The sequence below is a fragment of the Pinus tabuliformis genome, chromosome Q, assembly GCF_031772625.1.
Source record: "Pinus tabuliformis cultivar Carrire ecotype Pingquan chromosome Q, CPIR1, whole genome shotgun sequence".
Lineage (NCBI taxonomy): Eukaryota > Viridiplantae > Streptophyta > Pinopsida > Pinales > Pinaceae > Pinus > Pinus tabuliformis.
Genome location: NC_142296.1, coordinates 864,996,324 through 865,016,270, shown reverse-complemented (window position 1 = coordinate 865,016,270; position 19,947 = coordinate 864,996,324).

Genomic DNA, 19,947 nt, shown 5'->3' with positions numbered 1-19,947 from the left:
AGAAGAAGAAACTGTACTAAAACTCATACCACATGGATCCCATAAAAATAGCTGCAATCCTTATTAATCTCCTGCCAAACTACTTACAAAAGGTGTACAATCAAGGTTTGAGCATCCAGCTGAGTCCAACCCTTTACAATGAGAAAGAAGAAGAAGATAAAGACATGAGTTCAACCTCCTCCCATTCTCAATGATCGAATCCATAATATCAGGAGCTAATCTAACTAATACTGAATAAGGAATAGGAATATCAACATCACCAACAACTTGCCTCTAAGAGTGAAAAACTGAATCATTTTAGCTCAAACTAAATTTTAAAGCAATGAATCTACCCTCTATTACTATTTATCTTCCATAATTACATGCCAAGTCATCATTTACAATGGTGAATCATCATCCATGAGAGAGAATCCAATAACCTAGTCAAAAACTAGAAAAATGACAACCCTGAGCAAAAACTGCCCTACGTGCAGCGCCACTAGCTGAATGCGCAGTGCCATGTTCAGGTCACTTTTGAAGGTCTTCCCGGAATCCCAATTGAGCCCATGATAGCTCATTGGAAAGGTATTCAAGTATAATTTCCAAAAAACCTTGAATTTCTACTTTTAAAGCTCATTTATCCCCTCAAAACTTGATTCTCCCAAGACTGCTTCTGTGTGTCCAAAAAGTGGCAGAAAGGTCATTTTTAGGATTTTGTTTGACCTTTTGCTGGACCAGTTCTGCCCCAAAAGATTTGAAACTTGCTAGGGTGCATGTCCTCATCGCCTTTAATCCAAAAATGCAAACCATTTCTTCATTTGAAGCCCCTAGGAAAAGCGCAGTGCCTCTAGGCCATTTTCCCGTGTGTAAAATTCCAAAATTTGCAAGTGACAAAATTTCTTCTAAACTTGCCCAAAATTTGCAAGTGACAAAATTTCTTCTAAACTTGCCCAAAATTTTTGAGAATCACAATCATCAAGTGTCCTAATGAGCCAAGGAAGTTTCAGCAAGCATTCTAAGTCTATCCTCCATTTTTCCTTTCATGGCCCACCTTAGCCTAGTTTTCATTTTCTTGACCCACATATTGCAAATCTTGTTTCGGGTCCTGTAATGATAGGCTATGTGTCTGATTATCTGATTATCTCTATTGGCCTTCTGTAGTAGCTTCTCAAGGTACAATTTTACTCTCTCAAGACAAGTCTCTCTATCATCTTCAATCTCCTTCTCAATGGGAGTCAAAGTGACTTGTCCATCTTTGCCACTTTGTCGTTTCATCTTGGGCATTTCCAGCTCCATGAGGACTTGTTTTTCACTCAATTGATTATTTTCTTGCTCCAAATATGTGATGACATATTTGGCCCTCTCCAAATTATCCACCAAAGCTTGTACCTGAGCTTCTCTTTCTTGTATGATGATGTCTTTGATGGTTTTTTCATCCTGAGCCTCTAAGTCAATGATTTCCACTCCATGATGAGTATAACGCTGCTCCAGCTCATCATGCTCAGTCAAGTCAAAGTCTCTTTCCTCCTCATCATCAAGACCCTCCTCCAACATTTTTTCCTTCCCTTTGTGCAACTGTTGCACCTGTACCTGTTGTGTCGATGAAGAAGGCAAAGCCCCTTCCACATCCTGTGGAGTTAGCATTTTCCTATGGGCTGATGAAGAAGGCAAGGTCCCTTCTGTTAGTGTCAGTCTTTCCAGCCTTCCTACAGTGATCAAATATGCTCTTACAAAGTGATTTCGAAGTGTCAAGGTCAAATTTTGTCATTTCAGTGAGTCTTCAAGCAAAATTTGGTCACTAGGAATTAGGTCTAGGGTTTGCCCAAATGTCAGTCCATCTCATCATTCAGCTGAGATTATCATCATTCAGAGGGTTTTCGTTATCATGTCAGTGTCGAATGAGCCATTTTACACATTATTCATGCTTCAGTTGTGCCTAGGCAAGGTCATTTCCCTCTCCTAGGGTTTTGAAGGCAATTTCTCTTGGATGGTCAAATCACTGGAAAAACTTGTTTCCTGATGTTCATACACCTTTCCCTATCCTTAAAGTACCTTATAAAACACTTCCCATCCCTTAGATCTGCCAAATTCCTCATTTTTGCACAAACCCTAGTTTCTAGCTACAACCTGGCAATTTTCTAGGTTGGGCCTGTGTTTTGCCCTTTTGGACCCCTTCCCCTCACTCAATCCCTGAGATTCCACTTTCCCCTACTTCCTAACATCCCTCCCTACTTCCAAAAATTTCCCCAAGAATTTAGAAGCCCCCTATCCCCTTCATTTCGCTTCATTTCGACAAAATTCCTTGTTTCACACATCGGGACAAGTTTCACTAAAATACTTTTTCAGAGCAGTCAAGGATGAATTTTGGGAAACTGAGAGAGATTTTTGTCCAAAACATGCCAGGGAAGGAAAACCTCCTTCACTTTTTGCACAGGTGTCATGGTTTGAGAGAAATGTCAAGAATACCGTTGCCTCAGGAGAATCAAAGACACCTCTGAAGTGACCCTGGGAAAATCAAGTTTTCTCCTAGCTTGGTTGGCCAAATGATTTTCTTGATGGGTAAAATGATAACTAGACACAAAGATATTTCCAATGAGCTATCATGAGCTCAATTTGGGGTTGAGGAAGGAATTCAAAAGTTGACTGCAACAACACTCTTCCTTGAGGCAGCCTCATTTGGCACTTTTTGACCAGTCTTGGGCGATTTGATTTTTGACAGGACAAATGAACTCCAAATTGAAAAATTCTAGTTGGGTTGGAAAGTAGACTCAAATACCTTTCCAACGAGCTATTGTGCACCTGATTCTGACACCGGGAAAACCTCCAAAAGCCTCCTGTAAAACGCGACCGATTGAGCCAGGTGCGCGACCTGTTGGGTGGTGCGCGACCCGTCCACACCCTTCCTGCACTGCAAATTTAACACGGGCGCGACCCGTTGGGCTGTGCGTGACCCGTTCAGCTGTCTGCCATCAAAACTTCAATCAAATTTCCTCAATTTCCCTTCAACTCATCTTCATTGCTCGAGGTAGGGTCTTTACTCATTGTTTTGGAGATTGATGATGAAAATAAGGTTGTGTGCTATGATTTCATCCTCCAAATTTGCAAATGAATGGATTGATATGGCTGCTTGCTAATGTTTGTAAAATGCTAGGGTTTTGTGACTATTTCAAGTGATTTTGTCCCATTTTGTCCCTTCCCTCTTTTCCTCTTATATTCACAGTCATGCTTTCATCTTTGTCCCATATTATTTGTACATAAAATGAAGACCTTTCCCCCATCCCTAAACTATAAACCCTACCCCTCTCCCAAGCACACAAAACCCTAATTCCCTCTACCATACACATGCAAGAATAGAACAAAAAGAAAAGATACATTTGCAAATAAAGAAAAGAGTCATGTGAAAATAAATGTTGTTGTATATTTAGAGTCATGTACATAACCCCTACATACCCTTGGTATCCCCTTGTACATGAAAACCTTCCCTCTATGTTAAAACAATGTACATGTACTCCTTATGACAAAATCTACCTTATGACACACATGAAACTCCTACAAGTAAATTTGGTGTATGGTGTCCCTATGTCCCTATTGATACATGTATGCCCCTTCCATGTTCACTATCATACATGTTTTTGTCCCATATGAGATGTTCTTTGCAAATGATTTCCCAATGTTAAAATGTGTTCCTTTATGCATGAAAATTTGTAAAGTTTCCCTTGAAAATTCCCTGTCATTTTCATATATTCCCATTCCTCGTTAAGAAGTTCCCTCCCCTAACATTCCCCTCATGTTTTTTCCCCTTGAAACAAAATAGAGTTCAGTACTTTTGCAGGCAGAGGCAGCAGTTCAATTTGTCCTTCAGTTTGCCCACCTTGCTCCAAAACCATGTCAGATACCGAGACTTATGAGCAAGGTGATGACCATTCATCATCTACAGAGATTGAGGAACAAAGGAGGCCTCGTAGAGGAGGTAAGGGAGGCCATCATAAGAGGGAGGAGCCTACTTCTTTGGCAGAGTTACAGGCTTGTCCTTTGGCACTGAATTGTTTCCAGTATATGTCATGCTATCAGTTTTGTGAGAGGCTCTCTCATATTCAGCATCATAGAGAGTTGGCCCGCTTGTTTGTCTTACACCTCCATGATGGACATGTCACTCTTGCAGGGGTGAATTTCATATTGACACCTGAGGTGATCTCAGAGGCTACAGGGATACCAAATGTGGGTGAGGTGTGGCCTAAGCGCAGATTACTTGATTTTGTTCACTTTGAGCCTTATGTCTGGCCATCATTTGTGAGACTGTTTACGGGTGTTTTCCCATTCAGATTTCTTCGGAGTGAGTATGCCCCCCTCATGAGACTTATCATGCATTATTTTACATGTGAGGGCAGATTTTCACAGGTTTATTCATATCACATTCGCCTGTTGATGCATTTCACCCGGGTGAGGATGATGAACCTCCCGGTCTTCCTGTTTCAGAACATTCAGAGGATGGTGCCCATGTTGCAGAGGAAGACCTCGGCCTAGCAGTACAGGAGCCTTTGTCACTATGGTTTGATCCAGCTTATAGTCTCTCATCAGTTGACTCAGCAGGGTATCTCATGGGAGGAGTTCATCTCCCGTGAGTTTTTCACAGTGCCACCTCAGCCACATCAGGAGGCTATTCATGAGGAGGGAGGACCATCTCAGCAGCCTGATGCTCCCATCACCCGACATGTCAGCTCCACTCCTATGGTCACCTATCAGAAAGGCCCAAGGGCCTTATTTGCAATAGCTAGACGAGTATTATCTCCACAGTGGGTGGAAGGGGTCTCGCCTTCATCTTCAGAGCAGCGAGTGTTATCTTCACAGCAGGTGGAATGGGCGTCATTTTCTTCGCCAGCATAGGTATTGCAGAGGGGCAAAGACCCCATGGTTCATGAGGATCCGGTGATTGATCTTGAGGTTAGTTCTCCTAGCCAAGAGGCAAAGGAGATCATTCAGCAGCTCAGGGCCGAGAATGATGTTTTGCAGTGGAGACTTGAGGGTGCCTAATGGACCATCACATATCTAGAGTAGCGGAACACACAGCTGGAGGAGGAGAAGGCACTTGATGAGATTTGGAGGATTCGTAGTGACCGAGTCCTAAACCGTAGGAGGCCCGGTGACCCATTGCCTGTTGACCGGGAGTCATTGCTTATTCAGGAGAATGCCCACTTGGAGAGGCTGTTGGCTAAGGCCAACCAAGAGAAAAAGCTGCTAAGGAACATGAAAAACCACTATTGGGCTAGGATGCACGTTTGTAAAGCAAAGATGAAAATGTTCCAAAGAAGGTTGACCGAGGCTCTTAAGAGGAAGAAGAAGACCAACCCCCTCCGCATCTTGGCCGAGGCTTCTCTCACTCATCATGACACTCACTAGCCTCTTCACAGCACCAAGCACAAAAAATTTTGGAAGTTTTGGCTCATTTTTGGCATTTTTGGGCAATTTACAGGTTTTGGCTTCTCAACGGGTCTCACCCCCGGTGAGACCCTTCGCCATCGTAGCTCCGTTTTGCACAAACTCAGAATTTTTGGATTTTTCATGCAAAGTTACATATGCGCATGCACTACCTTGAGTTTTCATGGAGTTTTGGGCCTCCAAAAGGTCAAATACAGCCAAATTTTGACTTTCTGCCCCTTTTTTGAGCTGCAGAAGTAGTCTTGGGAGAATTGACTTTTGACTGGGCAAATGACCTCCAAATCTAAAACTTCTAGTTGGGTTGGAAATTATACTCCTAGACCTTTCCAACAAGCTATCCTGCACCTCATTCTGACACCAGGAAGGCCTCCAAACAGGGCTCCAAAGTGCGCGACCCGTTGAGGAATTTGTGCCAGATTTGACCAGTTCAGCCCAGAATTTGCAGTTTAGCTCCAGTTTGACTTGCTGAGGTCGATGGTGGTCCTTTTGACTGTACTTGTGGCACTTTTTGGATACTTTTACTCTTGTTTTACTCTTCTAGAAGTTTCTCTCATGTAAAAGGGTAAAATTGACTGTATGAACTGGTTTCCAAGTTTTTAGAGGCAAGTTGTTTTGACTGCCTATTTTGTAGTGCTTAGTTTAGAAGTTGTTCAAACAGCTCCTAGGATAGTGAGCTCGACCCATGGAGGTAGGGAAAGAGGTTAGATCATCTATATTATGTACTTTCATGCTCATTTTCATGGTTGGACTCTTGAGGGAGAAGCTATCACTGTATTATTCACTTGTATCTCTGCAATTTTTGGCTAAGGAAGACCAGGGTTTTGCAGTCATCTTTGGGATTCTTGTGGACTCATTGTGTTGATGGTGTGTCTCTTCATGTTATTGTAAGCTTTTTTATGTGATTCATTTCCTTTCTATACTGCTGCATATTAAACAAATGAAGTGATAAAGTTAGAATTCATGCTTGCCATGCTCTGCTTTCAAATTTGTTTAATTTCTATGTTTTCTACTGTCTAAAGAGAATTCAAATCCATTGTTTACTCTCTTTAGCCTTCTTATCTCTCTTCTTGATCATCCACTTCAGCTAAAGACATCTACACAAGCTCCTACCTTTCCCCAAAGACCCCCCTGCAGAAACGGTGTCAAATCCCCGCACCCTAAACTGCAGTTCCTCAATTTACCACCAAAAACCCCAAAAACCCCCAAATCAACCTTCAAATAAGTTTACTAGCCTAATATCAGTGTTACCTTGATTGGTCATCTCTTTCTATTGAAAATTTACCGAGATTGACCAGAGAGAGTCTTCTCCTACCCCGTAGGGCTAGCTACGAGGCTGAATGGTTTGATGTAGCCTTGAGGTTTACCTTTCTCAGCCTGAGGTGAAATTTCAAGCGCTAACATACTGGCGACCATACTGGGGAGAACAAATTTGTTTGTGGGTTGATGTGTTTGTTTCATAAGTCTTAGATGGAGCCTGAAGTTATGCCAGGTAGCCTTCGAAAACGCTCTTGTTTTACATCAGCGTTAGTAGATAAACGTTGCTTCAGTCAATCTCCGTGAGCTTGTGAAAACAACACTTCGATTGCATTTTACCCCAGTACATGTATCAAGTTCAGATCTGATTGTTGATAGTGGACAACGATCAGATACTGATAAGGCTGAAATCATTCACTGGCGACTCCTTCACTGAAAACTCCAGAGACCAATGCTTCATGGTGACTTCACTGCAGGAAGATCAGTAGCTTTGAGATTTTCAAGATGGATCGGATTGCAAGAAGATACGCTCCCTTGAGCCGAGATCACATTCCAGGTTTTCTGAATAAGATTCCCAAGGTAGATTGGTCAAGGAATTTGCCTATATTTAATGATGATGGTAAGAAGGATGCTGCTTTACATCTAGTGAGATTTCATATGCATATTCGCAAATTGAAGGTGGATTTTCCTAAAGATTGCTTGATGAAGATATTCTTGGCCACTCTGGAAGGTAAAGCCCAATCATGGTATGAAAGTTTGCCGCCTTCTTGTATTTACTGTTTAAAGGATTTTCATGCTATATTCATTGAAAGATACAAGGACTCTTATTCATCATTAAATCTAGTTCAAGACTGTTGCCAGCATGCATATACTTTTATTGAAAGCCTTGAGAAGTTTTATGAAGATGATAATTTTATGGATGTTGAGATCATGGAGGCTCTGTATGAGATTCCATTTCAGCAGCACATAGAAATCTTAGAGGATACTTGTCAAGATCAGCAGGTTGAAGATGGCCGATGAAAGAGAAGAGCTTGTTTCAGATCTGCCCACAGAAGACAGCAACATGCAACCCATCAAAGAGAGCTCTGTTGTTGAGATCATAGACAGAGTTTTGGATTCAGATGTTCATGAACAACAAGATGAGATCTTTGTTCAAGTAAGTGAAAACTCTTCTTTCAATCATAATTTGGATAGTTTGATTGCCATGTCATATGAAGATGATCAACAATGTTTCCAAGTTTCAGAAGATCAGGACTGTCATTCAGATTTTTCATGTTTTGAAATGTTATTTCAAGAAGACAAGACTTGTTTGAGCAAAGGGAAACATAAAGTTTTATCTCCTTTGTCTGAAGAGGAGATAGATCAGCTTTTGAAAGGTCATGCTACAACCCAAGCTAAAGCAAATCGGCAGTGTGCACATGGTCACGAAAGTGTTGGTGAAATTTCTTCCTCTTTTGAAAATGATGACAGTCTTGTAATTAGTTTTATAGATCAGCAAACAGATAATATTTTCTTTCATGAAGATGATGAGGCTGTCATGTTTGATGATCTTGAGGATTGTTTTCTGTTTAAGAATGACCTAGACCATGAAATTGAGGAATATAAGCTTAAGAGAGACAATATGTCAAAATTTCTCACGGTCAAGGAATTTACAGCCAACACTCATATGGCAGAAGCTTATACTTCTCTGTGCCTTCCTATCAATCAACAACCCACTGTTTTTTCAGATCAGAATGAAGGGAGTACTTATATTTTTGCAGCCGGATCTCCAAACAAGGTAGTGCTTCAGGATTATCAAGATCCCTTTGGCATTCTTCTGCAAGCATTAGAAAAGATAAATGTTGCCTGGTTCATTATCATAAGCTTTGGTTTCAGTGGTTATTTTGAGTTGCCTACAGGTTCATTGTTTCGCCTGCTCGAGATAAGCAAGAGCAGAAATTTGGTATGTAGCCATCTGCTAGATTGGTTACATTGGAAAGCTCATTATACATGATTATACATATTTCATTAGTATGCAGGTGGTTGTCATCATGATTCCAAATCTTGATGGATTGCTGCCGTTTTTCCAAAAGCTTTGTAAAGTTTTGTTTTAAGTCGGTCATGAGTCATTTGTGTTTGGTCTGTTGAGTGAGTTTTTCAAGTTATTTCAGTTTGTCATTGAGTCAGTTTGAGTCAAGTTCCAGTTAAGTTTCAGTCAGTTTTCAGTCAATAAATGAGTCAAAGTCTTGTGTCGTTTGCCGAAATAATGACTCCATCGCCCAATGGTTGAAAGCACTGGTCTGCTCTCCCAGAGATCTCAGGTTCTTGGCACCTCCAAGGAGCTACCATCCCCATTGGAGCCAATGTTAGTGTCAGTCTTTCCAGCCTTCCTACAGTGATCAAATATGCTCTTACAAAGTGATTTCGAAGTGTCAAGGTCAAATTTTGTCATTTCAGTGAGTCTTCAAGCAAAATTTGGTCACTAGGCATTAGGTCTAGGGTTTGCCCAAATGTCAGTCCATGTCATCATTCAGCTGAGCTTATCATCATTCAGAGGGTTTTCATTATCATGTCAGTGTCGAATGAGTCATTTTACACCTTATTCATGCTTCAGTTGTGCCTAGGCAAGGTCATTTCCCTCTCCTAGGGTTTTGAAGGCAATTTCTCTTGGATGGTCAAATCACTGGAAAAACTTGTTTCCTGATGTTCATACACCTTTCCCTATCCTTAAAGTACCTTATCAAACACTTCTCATCCCTTAGATCCACCAAATTCCTCATTTTTGCACAAACCCTAGTTTCTAGCTACAACCTGGCAATTTTCTAGGTTGGGCCTGTGTTTTGCCCTTTTGGACCCCTTCCGCTCACTCAATCCCTGAGATTCCACTTTCCCCTACTTCCTAACATCCCTCCCTACTTCCAAAAATTTCCCCAAGAATTTAGAAGCCCCCTATCCCCTTCATTTCGCTTCATTTCGACAAAATTCCTTGTTTCACACATCGGGACAAGTTTCACTAAAATGATTTTTCAGAGCAATAAAGGATGATATTTTGGAAACTGAGAGAGGTTTTTGTCCAAAAAATGCCAAGGAAGAAAAACCTCCTTCACTTTTTTCACTGGTGTCATGGTTTGAGATAAATGTCAAGAATACCGTTGCCTCAGGAGAATGAAAGACACCTCTGAAGTGACCCTGGGAAAATCAAGTTTTCTCCTAGCTTGGTTGGCCAAATGATTTACTTGATGGGTAAAATGATAACTAGACACAAAGATATTTCCAATGAGCTATCATGAGCTCAATTTGGGGTTGAGGAAGGCATTCAAAAGTTGACTGCAGCAGCACTCTTCCTTGAGGCAGCCTCATTTGGCACTTTTTGACCAGTCTTGGGAGATTTGATTTTTGACAAGTCAAATGAACTCCAAATTTAAAAATTCTAGTTGGGTTGGAAAGCAGACTCAAAGAAATTTCCAAAAAACTATCATACACCTGATTCTGACACCAGGAAGGCCTCCAAAAGCCTCCTGAAAAACGCGACCCGTTGAGCCAGGTGCGTGACCTGTTGGGCGGTGCGCGACCCGTCCACACCCTTCCTGCAGTGCAAATTTAACACGGGCGCGACCCATTGGGCTGTGCGCGACCCGTCGGGGAGCCTGCGCGACCCGTTCAGCTGTCTGCCATCAAAACTTCAATCAAATTTCCTCAATTTCCCTTCAACTCATCTTCATTGCTCGAGGTAGGGTCTTTACTCATTGTTTTGGAGATTGATGATGAAAATAAGGTTGGGTGCTATGATGTCATCCTCCAAATTTGCAAATGAATGGATTGATATGGCTGCTTGCTAATGTTTGTAAAATTCTAGGGTTTTGTGACTGTTTCAAGTGATTTTGTCCCATTTGGTCTCTTCCCTCTTTTCCTCTTGTATTCACAGTCATGCTTTCATCTCTGTCCCATATTATTTGTACATAAAATGAAGACCTTTCCCCCATCCCTAAACTATAAACCCTACCCCTCTCCCAAGCACACAAAACCCTAATTCCCTCTACCATACACATGCAAGAATAGAACAAAAAGAAAAGATACATTTGCAAATAAAGAAAAGAGTCATGTGAAAATAAATGTTGTTGTATATTTAGAGTCATGTACATAACCCCTACATACCCTTGGTATCCCCTTGTACATGAAAACCTTCCCTCTATGTTAAAACAATGACATGTACTCCTTATGACAAAATCTGCCTTATGACACACATGAAACTCCTACAAGTAAATTTGGTGTATGGTGTCCCTATGTCCCTATTGATACATGTATGCCCCTTCCATGTTCACTATCATACATGTTTTTGTCCCATATGAGATGTTCTTTGCAAATGATTTCCCAATGTTAAAATGTGTTCCTTTATGCATGACAATATGTAAAGTTTCCCTTGAAAATTCCCTGTTATTTTCATATATTCCCATTCCTCGTTAAGAAGTTCCCTCCCCTAACATTCCCCTCATGTTTTTTCCCCTTGAAACAGCATAGAGTTCAGTACTTTTGCAGGCAGAGGCAGCAGTTCAATTTGTCCTTCAGTTTGCCCACCTTGCTCCAAAACCATGTCAGATACCAAGACTTATGAGCAAGGCACTGACCATTCATCATCTACAGAGATTGAGGAACAGAGGAGGCCTCGTAGAGGAGGTAAGGGAGGCCATCATAAGAGGGAGGAGCCTACTTCTTTGGCAGAGTTACAGGCTTGTCCTTTGGCACTGAATTGTTTCCAGTATATGTCATGCTATCATTTTTGTGAGAGGCTCTCTCAGATTCAGCATCATAGAGAGTTGGCCCGCTTATTTGTCTTACACCTCCATGATGGACATGTCACTCTTGCAGGGGCGAATTTCATATTGACACCCGAGGTGATCTCAGAGGATACAGGGATAGCAAATGTGGGTGAGGTGTGGCCTAAGCGCAGATTACTTGATTTTGTTCACTTTGAGCCTTATGTCTGGCCATCATTTGTGAGACTGTTTACGGGTGTTTTCTAATTCAGATTTCTTCGGAGTGAGTATGCCCCCCTCATGAGACTTATCATGCATTATTTTACATGTGAGGGCAGATTTTCACAGGTTTATTCATATCACATTCGCCTGTTGATGCATTTCACCCGAGTGAGGATGATGAACCTCCCGGTCTTCCTGTTTCAGAACATTCAGAGGATGGTGCCCATGTTGCAGAGGAAGACCCTGGCCCAGCAGTACAGGAGCCTTTGTCACTATGGTTTGATCCAGCTTATAGTCTCTCATCAGTTGACTCAGCAGGGTATCTCATGGGAGGAGTTCATCTCCCGTGAGTTTTTCACAGTGCCACCTCAACCACATCAGGAGGCTATTCATGAGGAGGGAGGACCATCTCAGCAACCTGATGCTCCCATCACCCGACATGTCAGCTCCACTCCTATGGTCACCTATCAGAAAGGCCCAAGGGCCTTATTTGCAGCGGCTAGACGAGTATTATCTCCACAGTGGGTGGAAGGGGTCTCGCCTTCATCTTCAGAGCAGTGAGTGTTATCTTCACAACAGGTGGAATGGGCCTCGTTTTCTTCGCCAGCACAGGTATTGCAGAGGGGCAAAGAGCCCATGGTTCATGAGGATCTGGTGATTGATCTTGAGGTCAGTTCTCCTAGCCAAGAGACAAAGGAGATCATTCAGCAGCTCAGGGCCGAGAATGATGTTTTGAAGCGGAGACTTGAGTGTGCCCAATGGACCATCACATATCTAGAGCAGCGGAACACACAGCTGGAGGAGGAGAAGGCACTTGATGAGATTTGGAGGATTCGTAGTGACCGAGTCCTAAACCGTAGGAGGCCCGGTGACCCATTGCCTATTGACCGAGAGTCATTGCTTATTCAGGAGAATGCCCACTTGGAGAGGCTGTTGGCTAAGGCCAACCAAGAGAAAAAGCTGCTAAGGAACATGAAAAACCACTATTGGGCTAGGATGCACGTTTGTAAAGCAAAGATGAAAATGTTCCAAAGAAGGTTGACCGAGGCTCTTAAGAGGAAGAAGAAGACCAACCCCCTCCGCATCTTGGTTGAGGCTTCTCTCACTCATCATGACACTCACTAGCCTCTTCACAGCACCAATCACAAAATTTTTTGGAAGTTTTGGCTCATTTTTGGCATTTTTGGGCAATTTACAGGTTTTGGCTTCTCAACGGGTCTCACCCCCGGTGAGACCCTTTGCCATCGTAGCTCCATTTTGCACAAACTCAGCATTTGTGGATTTTTCATGCAAAGTTACATATTCCCATGCATTACCTTGAGTTTTCATGGAGTTTTGGGCCTCCAAAAGGTCAAAATACAGCCAAATTTTGACTTTCTGCCCCTTTTTTGAGCTGCAGAAGTAGTCTTGGGAGAATTGACTTTTTACTAGGCCAATGACCTCCAAATCCAAAAATTCCCATTCGGTTGGAAATTAGACTCAGAGACCTTTCCAACAAGCTATCCTGCACCTCATTCTGACACCGGGAAGGCCTCCAAACAGGTCTCCAAAGTGCGCGACCCGTTGAGGAATTTGTGCTAGATTTGACCAGTTCAGCCCAGAATTTGCAGTTTAGCTGCAGTTTGACTTGCTGAGGTCGATGGTGGTCCTTTTGACTGTACTTGTGGCACTTTTTGGATACTTTTACTCTTGTTTTACTCTTCTAGAAGTTTCTCTCATGTAAAAGTGTAAAATTGACTATATGAACTGGTTTCCAAGTTTTTAGAGGCAAGTTGTTTTGACTGCCTATTTTGTAGTGCTTAGTTTAGAAGTTGTTCAAACAGCTCCTAGGATAGTGAGCTCGACCCATGGAGGCAGGGAAAGAGGTTAGATCATCTATATTATGTACTTTCATGCTCATTTTCATGGTTGGACTCTTGAGGGAGAAGCTATCACTGTATTATTCACTTGTATCTCTGCAATTTTTGGCTAAGGAAGACCAGGGTTTTGCAGTCATCTTTGGGATTCTTGTGGACTCATTGTGTTGATGGTGTGTCTCTTCATGTTATTTTAAGCTTTGTTATGTGATTCATTTCCTTTCTATACTGCTGCATATTAAACAAATGAAGTGATAAAGTTAGAATTCATGCTTGCCATGCTCTGCTTTCAAATTTGTTTAATTTCTATGTTTTCTACTGTCTAAAGAGAATTCAAATCCATTGTTTGCTCTCTTTAGCCTTCTTATCTCTCTTCTTGATCATCCACTTCAGCTAAAGACATCTACACAATCTCCTACCTTGCCCCAAAGACCCCCCTGCAGAAACTGTGTCAAATCCCCGCACCCTAAATTGCAGTTCCTCAATTTACCACCAAAAACTCCAAAAACCCCCAAATCAACCTTCAAATCATTTTACTAGCCTAATATCAGTGTTACCTTGATTGGTCATCTGTTTTTATTGAAAATTTACCAAGATTGACCGGAGAGAGCCTTCTCCTGCCCCGTAGGGCTAGCTACGAGGCTGAATGGTTTGATGTAGCCTTGAGGTTTACCTTTCTCAGCCTGAGGTGAAATTTCAAGTGCTAACACCTTCCACATCCCATGGAGAAAATACTTTCTTACCAATTGCAAATAATCTCCTAGCGTCCCTCTATTATTTCATGTAGGTACCGGGCACCTCAATAGCTCTAGTCTCTTTGACCTTCTCATCTGTCTTCACTTGAGCACTGCTGGAAGGTCTTCCTTGTCCATGTTTGCTAAGTTTGGAAGTTGTGTACCCCTAGAGAAGGTATGGAAGGAGTGAGTATAGGTGATTTAGGAGTGAGGGATGGGAGATGACCTTATGGGATGGAAAATGAATGAGGGAGTAGGAATGATAAAAATGAGAGGGAGGGCTTGTTTTGTTTGAGAAATTGCCCTTTGGGAAGAGGGATAAAGGGATAGGAATGATATGGAATAAGGATAAAGGGATAAAGGGATAGGAATGATATGGAATAAGGATAAAGGGATAAAGGGATAGGGAAATAGGGATAGGGAAAGAGTTTAGAGTTGTAGTGATAGGTGATAGGAGGAACAATGAGGGTTTAAGGTTTTAGGCATACTAGGGGAAAATTTAGGGTTTCATATTTACCATGGGAAATGATGCTTAAAAGTTTGATTTGCAAACCAAAACTGAAGTGAGGGATGTCAACTTACTTGTAGGGAGGTGAGGGAGAGAAATTTTTTTCTTTTTTGGAAGTTTTAAGGCTTTTCTAGCCTTCCTGCGCACCGCGCAGCACTGGTGCCCAGACGCACAGCGCCACCCTCAACGTGCAGTGCCAGTGTAAAATTGCACTGGGGAAATTTCCCAGATGTGTAGTACCACCTTCAACACACAACGCCAGTGTAAAATTGCACTAGGGAAATTTCCCAGACGTGTAGCATCGGCCTAAACGCGCAACACCAATATCTAGATGCTCAACACCAACCTGTCTGCCTCAGAAGCTCACTACCACTCTTCCAACATGCAGTGCCACTGCTCCACTTCTCTAGAAGCATAGCACCAAATTTATTTCACCCAAAACTCACTCAAGCTTGCCTCTTCTTCTCACTTTTTTGACTCCTTGCTTGCCAATGAGAATAATGAACTTATAAAGGAAATGTGGGAGCTTAAGTAGGAGTAGATTTTGATTTTCATTTGAAAAACCCACTTTCTAATGTTTCTCATCCTTCTTCAAAACTCTGTTTTAATGCCTTTTTCTTCTTTGTGTCTTTGTAGGTGGATAAATGCTCAACTTGAACTGATTTTTGAAGTGTTTCTTTGTATTGCAGCAAGGAGAGATGCTCTGGTGCAGCTAGGATTAGTTATTACATATTGTGACTTAAAATTACATATGAAATACAAATAAACTCAAAATACTCTGTTTTCACCTCAAAAACATGTTTTTGAGGTGAAAATTACATTAGGTTAAAAGATAATTATTCAGTGGCTATGACCTATAGGACATCATGCTTGACTTATTCATCATTCTCATACCCTTTCTGACCTTGATTTACATGTTAAAATTAGGCACTTGACCTTGGAAATGAAACCCTAAGACCTAATAAAAGCATGATTGCAAATTGACCATGAAACCATAAATGGGGATAACTTGAAGAAGGGTCAGCAAGTATACTCTATGAGGGAGAAATTGGACTTTTTGAAGAGAATACAACCATCATAGAATCAGTTTGACATGACTAATGGAATGATGTAAAATTTTCAATATGGGACTGCTACAATGACAATGCAAAGAGCAAATTTGATCCCTGATGGAAGTATGTAGATACTGACAGTAACAGAGGGAGAAAAGGATAGAGAGAGAGAGGGAGAGGGAGAGGGAGAGGGAGATAGATAGATAGATAGATAGAGAGAGAGAGAGAGAGAGAGGAGGGGAAAGAGAGAGAGAGAGAGGTGGGGAAAGGGAGAGAGAGAGAGGGAGAGAGAGAGAGAGAGAGAGAGAGAGAGAGAGAGAGAGAGAGAGAGAGGGAGAGGGAGAGGGAGAGGGGAGATGTTAGAAAATTATATACTACAGAGAAATGGAACACAAAATATATTGTAGAAATACAAACACATAAAACACATAAAACGAGAGAGACACAGATTTACATGGTTCACCCAATTTTGGCTATGTCCACGGAGAAACAGCTAGTCCTTCCTTTTATATTATCCATCAAATTTAAGAGATACAACCTATAGCAGATTCACTCTCACACAATCTCCTCTCTTTTTCTCACTCAAAATACAGATCTACATAGATGCAATACAATTCCTTCATATATAGCGAGGGGTTTCCTTCTAGGAAAAAAACTCTAAATTAAACATAGCTTCTACCATCATATTGACTACAAAATTACAACATTTTACAAGGGAAATAGGGAGAGAGAGCAAGGGGTGGGGGGGAGAGGGAAAGAGAGAGAGAGAGAGAGGGAGAGAGAGGGGGAGGGTAGAGGAAGAGAGAGAGAGAGGGGTGGGGAGGTGGGAGAGGGAGAGAGAGGGAGAGAGAGGGAGAGGGAGAGGGATAGAGAGAGAGAGAGAGGCGATGGGAGGGGGAGAGAGGGGGGAGGGAGGAAGAGGGAGAGAGAGAGAGAGAGAGAGAGAGAAAGAGAGGAGAGAGAGAGGGGGAGAAGGAGGGAGGGGGAGAGGGGGAGAGGGAGGGAGAGGGAGATACGGAGAGGGGAGAGAGAAAGAGATAGGTAGAGGGAGAGGGGGAGAGGGAGGGAGAGAGGGAGAGGGAGAGAGGGAGAGGGGAGAGAGAAAGATATAGGGAGAAGGAGAGGGGGAGAGGGAGAGGGAGAGAGGGAGATAGAGAGATAGAGAGAGAGGAGAGGGGGAGAGGGAGAGAGGGAGATATTAGGGGAGAGAGAGAGAGAGAGAGAGAGAGAGAGAGAGAGAGAATGAGGGAGAGAGGGAGAGAGATCGAGGGGGGGATAAAGGGAGAGAGAGAGAGAGAGAGAGAGAGAGAGAGAGAGAGAGAGAGAGATATTGAGATAGGGAGAGATAGAGAGCGATAGATCGAGAGAGGGAGAGAGAGAGAGAGAGAGAGAGAGAGAAGAGATAGAGAGATAGATATTGAGATAGGGAGAGATAGAGAGTGATAGATCGAGAGAGGAGAGAGAGAGAGAGAGGGCTAGATAGAGAGAGAGAGAGAGGGATAGATAGACAAAGAGAGAGAGTGAGAGAGAGAGTGAGAGAGTGAGAGAGTGATAGAGAGAGGGATAGAGAGAGAGAGAGAGATCAAGAGAGAGAGAGAGAGGGAGAGATAGAAAGGAGAGAGAGAGAGAGAGGGAGAGGGAGAGGGAGAGGTAGAGAGAGGGGGGAGAGGGAGAGGGAGAAAGAGAGACAGAGATAGTGAGAGAGAGGGGGGGAGAGGGAGAGAGGGGGGGGAGAGGGAAAGAGAGAGAGAGAGAGAGGGAGAGGGAGAGGGAGAGAGAGAGGGAGAGAGATGGGGGGGAGAGGGGGGAAGAGGGAGATAGAGAGAGAGGGAGTGGGAGAGGGATAGAGAGAGAGAGATGCGGGGGGAGGGGGCAAGAGAGAGAGAGATGCGGGGGGAGGGAGAGGGAGGGAGAGGGAGAGGGAGAGAGGGAGGGAGAGGGAGAGATAGAGAGAGAGAGGGGGAGAGGGAGAGGGGAGAGAGAGAGAGGGACAAGGAGAGGGAGAGGGAGAGGGATGGAGAGAGAGGGAGGGAGAGGGAGAGATAGAGGGAGAGAGAGAGACGGAGAGGGGAGAGAGAGAGAGAGAGGGAAAGAGGGAGAGGGAGAGATAGAGAGAGAGCCGGTGGGGGGAGATGAAGAGAGGGAGAGAGAGAGAGAGAGAAAGGGAGAGGGAGAGAGGCGGAGAGAGAGGGAGAGATAGAGAGAAAGAGATTGAGAGAGAGAGAGAGGGAAAGAAGGGGGAGAGAGAGAGAGAGAAGGGGAGAGAGAGAAAGAGTGGGGGGAGAGGCAGAGAGGGAGAGAGGGGGGGAGAGAAAGCGAGGGAGAGAGAGGGAGAGTGAGAGAGCGAGGGGGGAGAGAGAGAGAGGGAGAGGATAGAGAGAGAGAGGGAGAGGGAGAGGGAGGGAGAGGGAGGGAGATAGAGAGAGAGAGAGAGAGGGAAGAAGAGAGAGAGGGAGAGGGAGAGGGAGAGAGGGAGATAGAGAGAGAAAGGGATGGAGAGGAAGAGAGAAGGGGGGAGAGGGAGATAGGGAGAGAGATTGAGAGAGAGATAAAGAGTGGGGGAGAGAGACAGAGGGAGATAGAGAGGGGGGGGAGACAGGGAGAGAATGGGGGAGGAGAGGGAGAGAGAAAGAGAGAGATAGGGAGGTGGGGGAGGGGTAGAGATAGGGAGGCGGGGGATGGGTAGAGAGAGATAGGCGGGGGGAGGGAGAGGGAGGGAGAGGGAGATGGAGAGGAGAGGGAGAGATATAGGGAGAGAGAGAGAGGGAGAGGGGAGAGAGAGAGGGAGGGGGAGCGAGGGGGGGGAGAGAGAGAGGGAGGGGGAGAGGGAGAGGGAGAGAGAGAGGGAGAGATATTGGGAGAGGGAGAGAGAAACAGGGGAATATATATATATATATATATATATATATATATATATATATATATATATATATATATATATATATATATATATATATATATATATAGATATATATACAGGGAGAAGGGAGAGAGAGAGAGAAGAGATATGGATAGAGGGAGAGGGAGAGAAAGAGAGAGAGAGAGTGAGAGAGCGAGTGGAGAGAGGAGAGACAGAGAGAGATAGAGGGTGAGGGACAGAGAGATAGAGAGAGAGAGAGGAGGGAGAGGGAGTGATAGAGAGAGATATATCGAGAGAGGGAGAGATATAGAGGAGAGAGAGGGGGGGAGAGGAGATAGTGGGGGGGAGAGGGAGGGGGAGAGAGAGAGAGAGAGAGAGGGGTGGAGGAGGAGAGGGAGAGGGGCGCAGGGGGAGAGAGAGAGAGGGAGGGAGAGGGAGAGGGAGAGAGATAGGTGGAGAGAGAGAGAGATAGGGAGGGAGAGTGAGAGGAGAGAGGGAGGCAGGGGAGAGGGGGGAGGGGGAGGCAGGGGAGAGAGGGGGAGGGGGGAGGCAGAGGGAGAGGGAGAGGAAGAGAGAGAGAGAGAGAGAGGGAGAGGAGGATAGGAGAGGAAGAGGAAGAGAGAGAGAGAGGGAGAGAGAGAGAGTGGGAGAGAGAGGGAGAGAGAGAGAGAGAGGGAGAGGGGGGGAGAGGGAGAGAGAGTTTGTGTGTGATAGAGAGAGTGGGGGATAGGGAGAGTGGGAGAGAGTGAGAGGGGGGGAGAGGGAGATAGGGGGGGAGGGAGAGAGGGAGAGAGAAAGTGGGGAAGAGGGAGATAGAGATAGAGAGGGAGAGGGAAAGGGAAAGGGAGAGAGAGTGGGGTAGAGTTAGATAGTGGGGAGAGAGAGAGAGAGGGAGAGAGAGAGAGAGAGCTAGAGAGAGGTAGGGGAGGGGTAGAAAGAGAGAGAGGCAGGGGGAAGGAGAGGGAGGGAGAGGGAGAGGGAGATGGAGAGGGAGAGAGAGATAGAGATAAAGATAGAGGGAGAGGGAGAGGGGAGAGAGAGAGGGAGAGGGGAGAGTGCAAGGGAGGCAGAGGGAGAGAGGGAGAGAGAGAGAGGGAAATGGGAGGGTGAGGGGGAGAGGGAGAGATAGAGAGGGGGGGAGAGAGATACAGGGAGAGGGAGAGAGAGGTAGAGAGAGAGAGGGGGGGGGAGAGAGAGATAGAGGGAGAGAGGGAGAGATATAGAGAGAGAAATTGAGGGAGAGAAATCGAGCGAGAGAGAGAGAGAGAGAGGGGAGAAAGAGAGAGAGAGAGAGGAAGAGAGAGGGAGAGAGA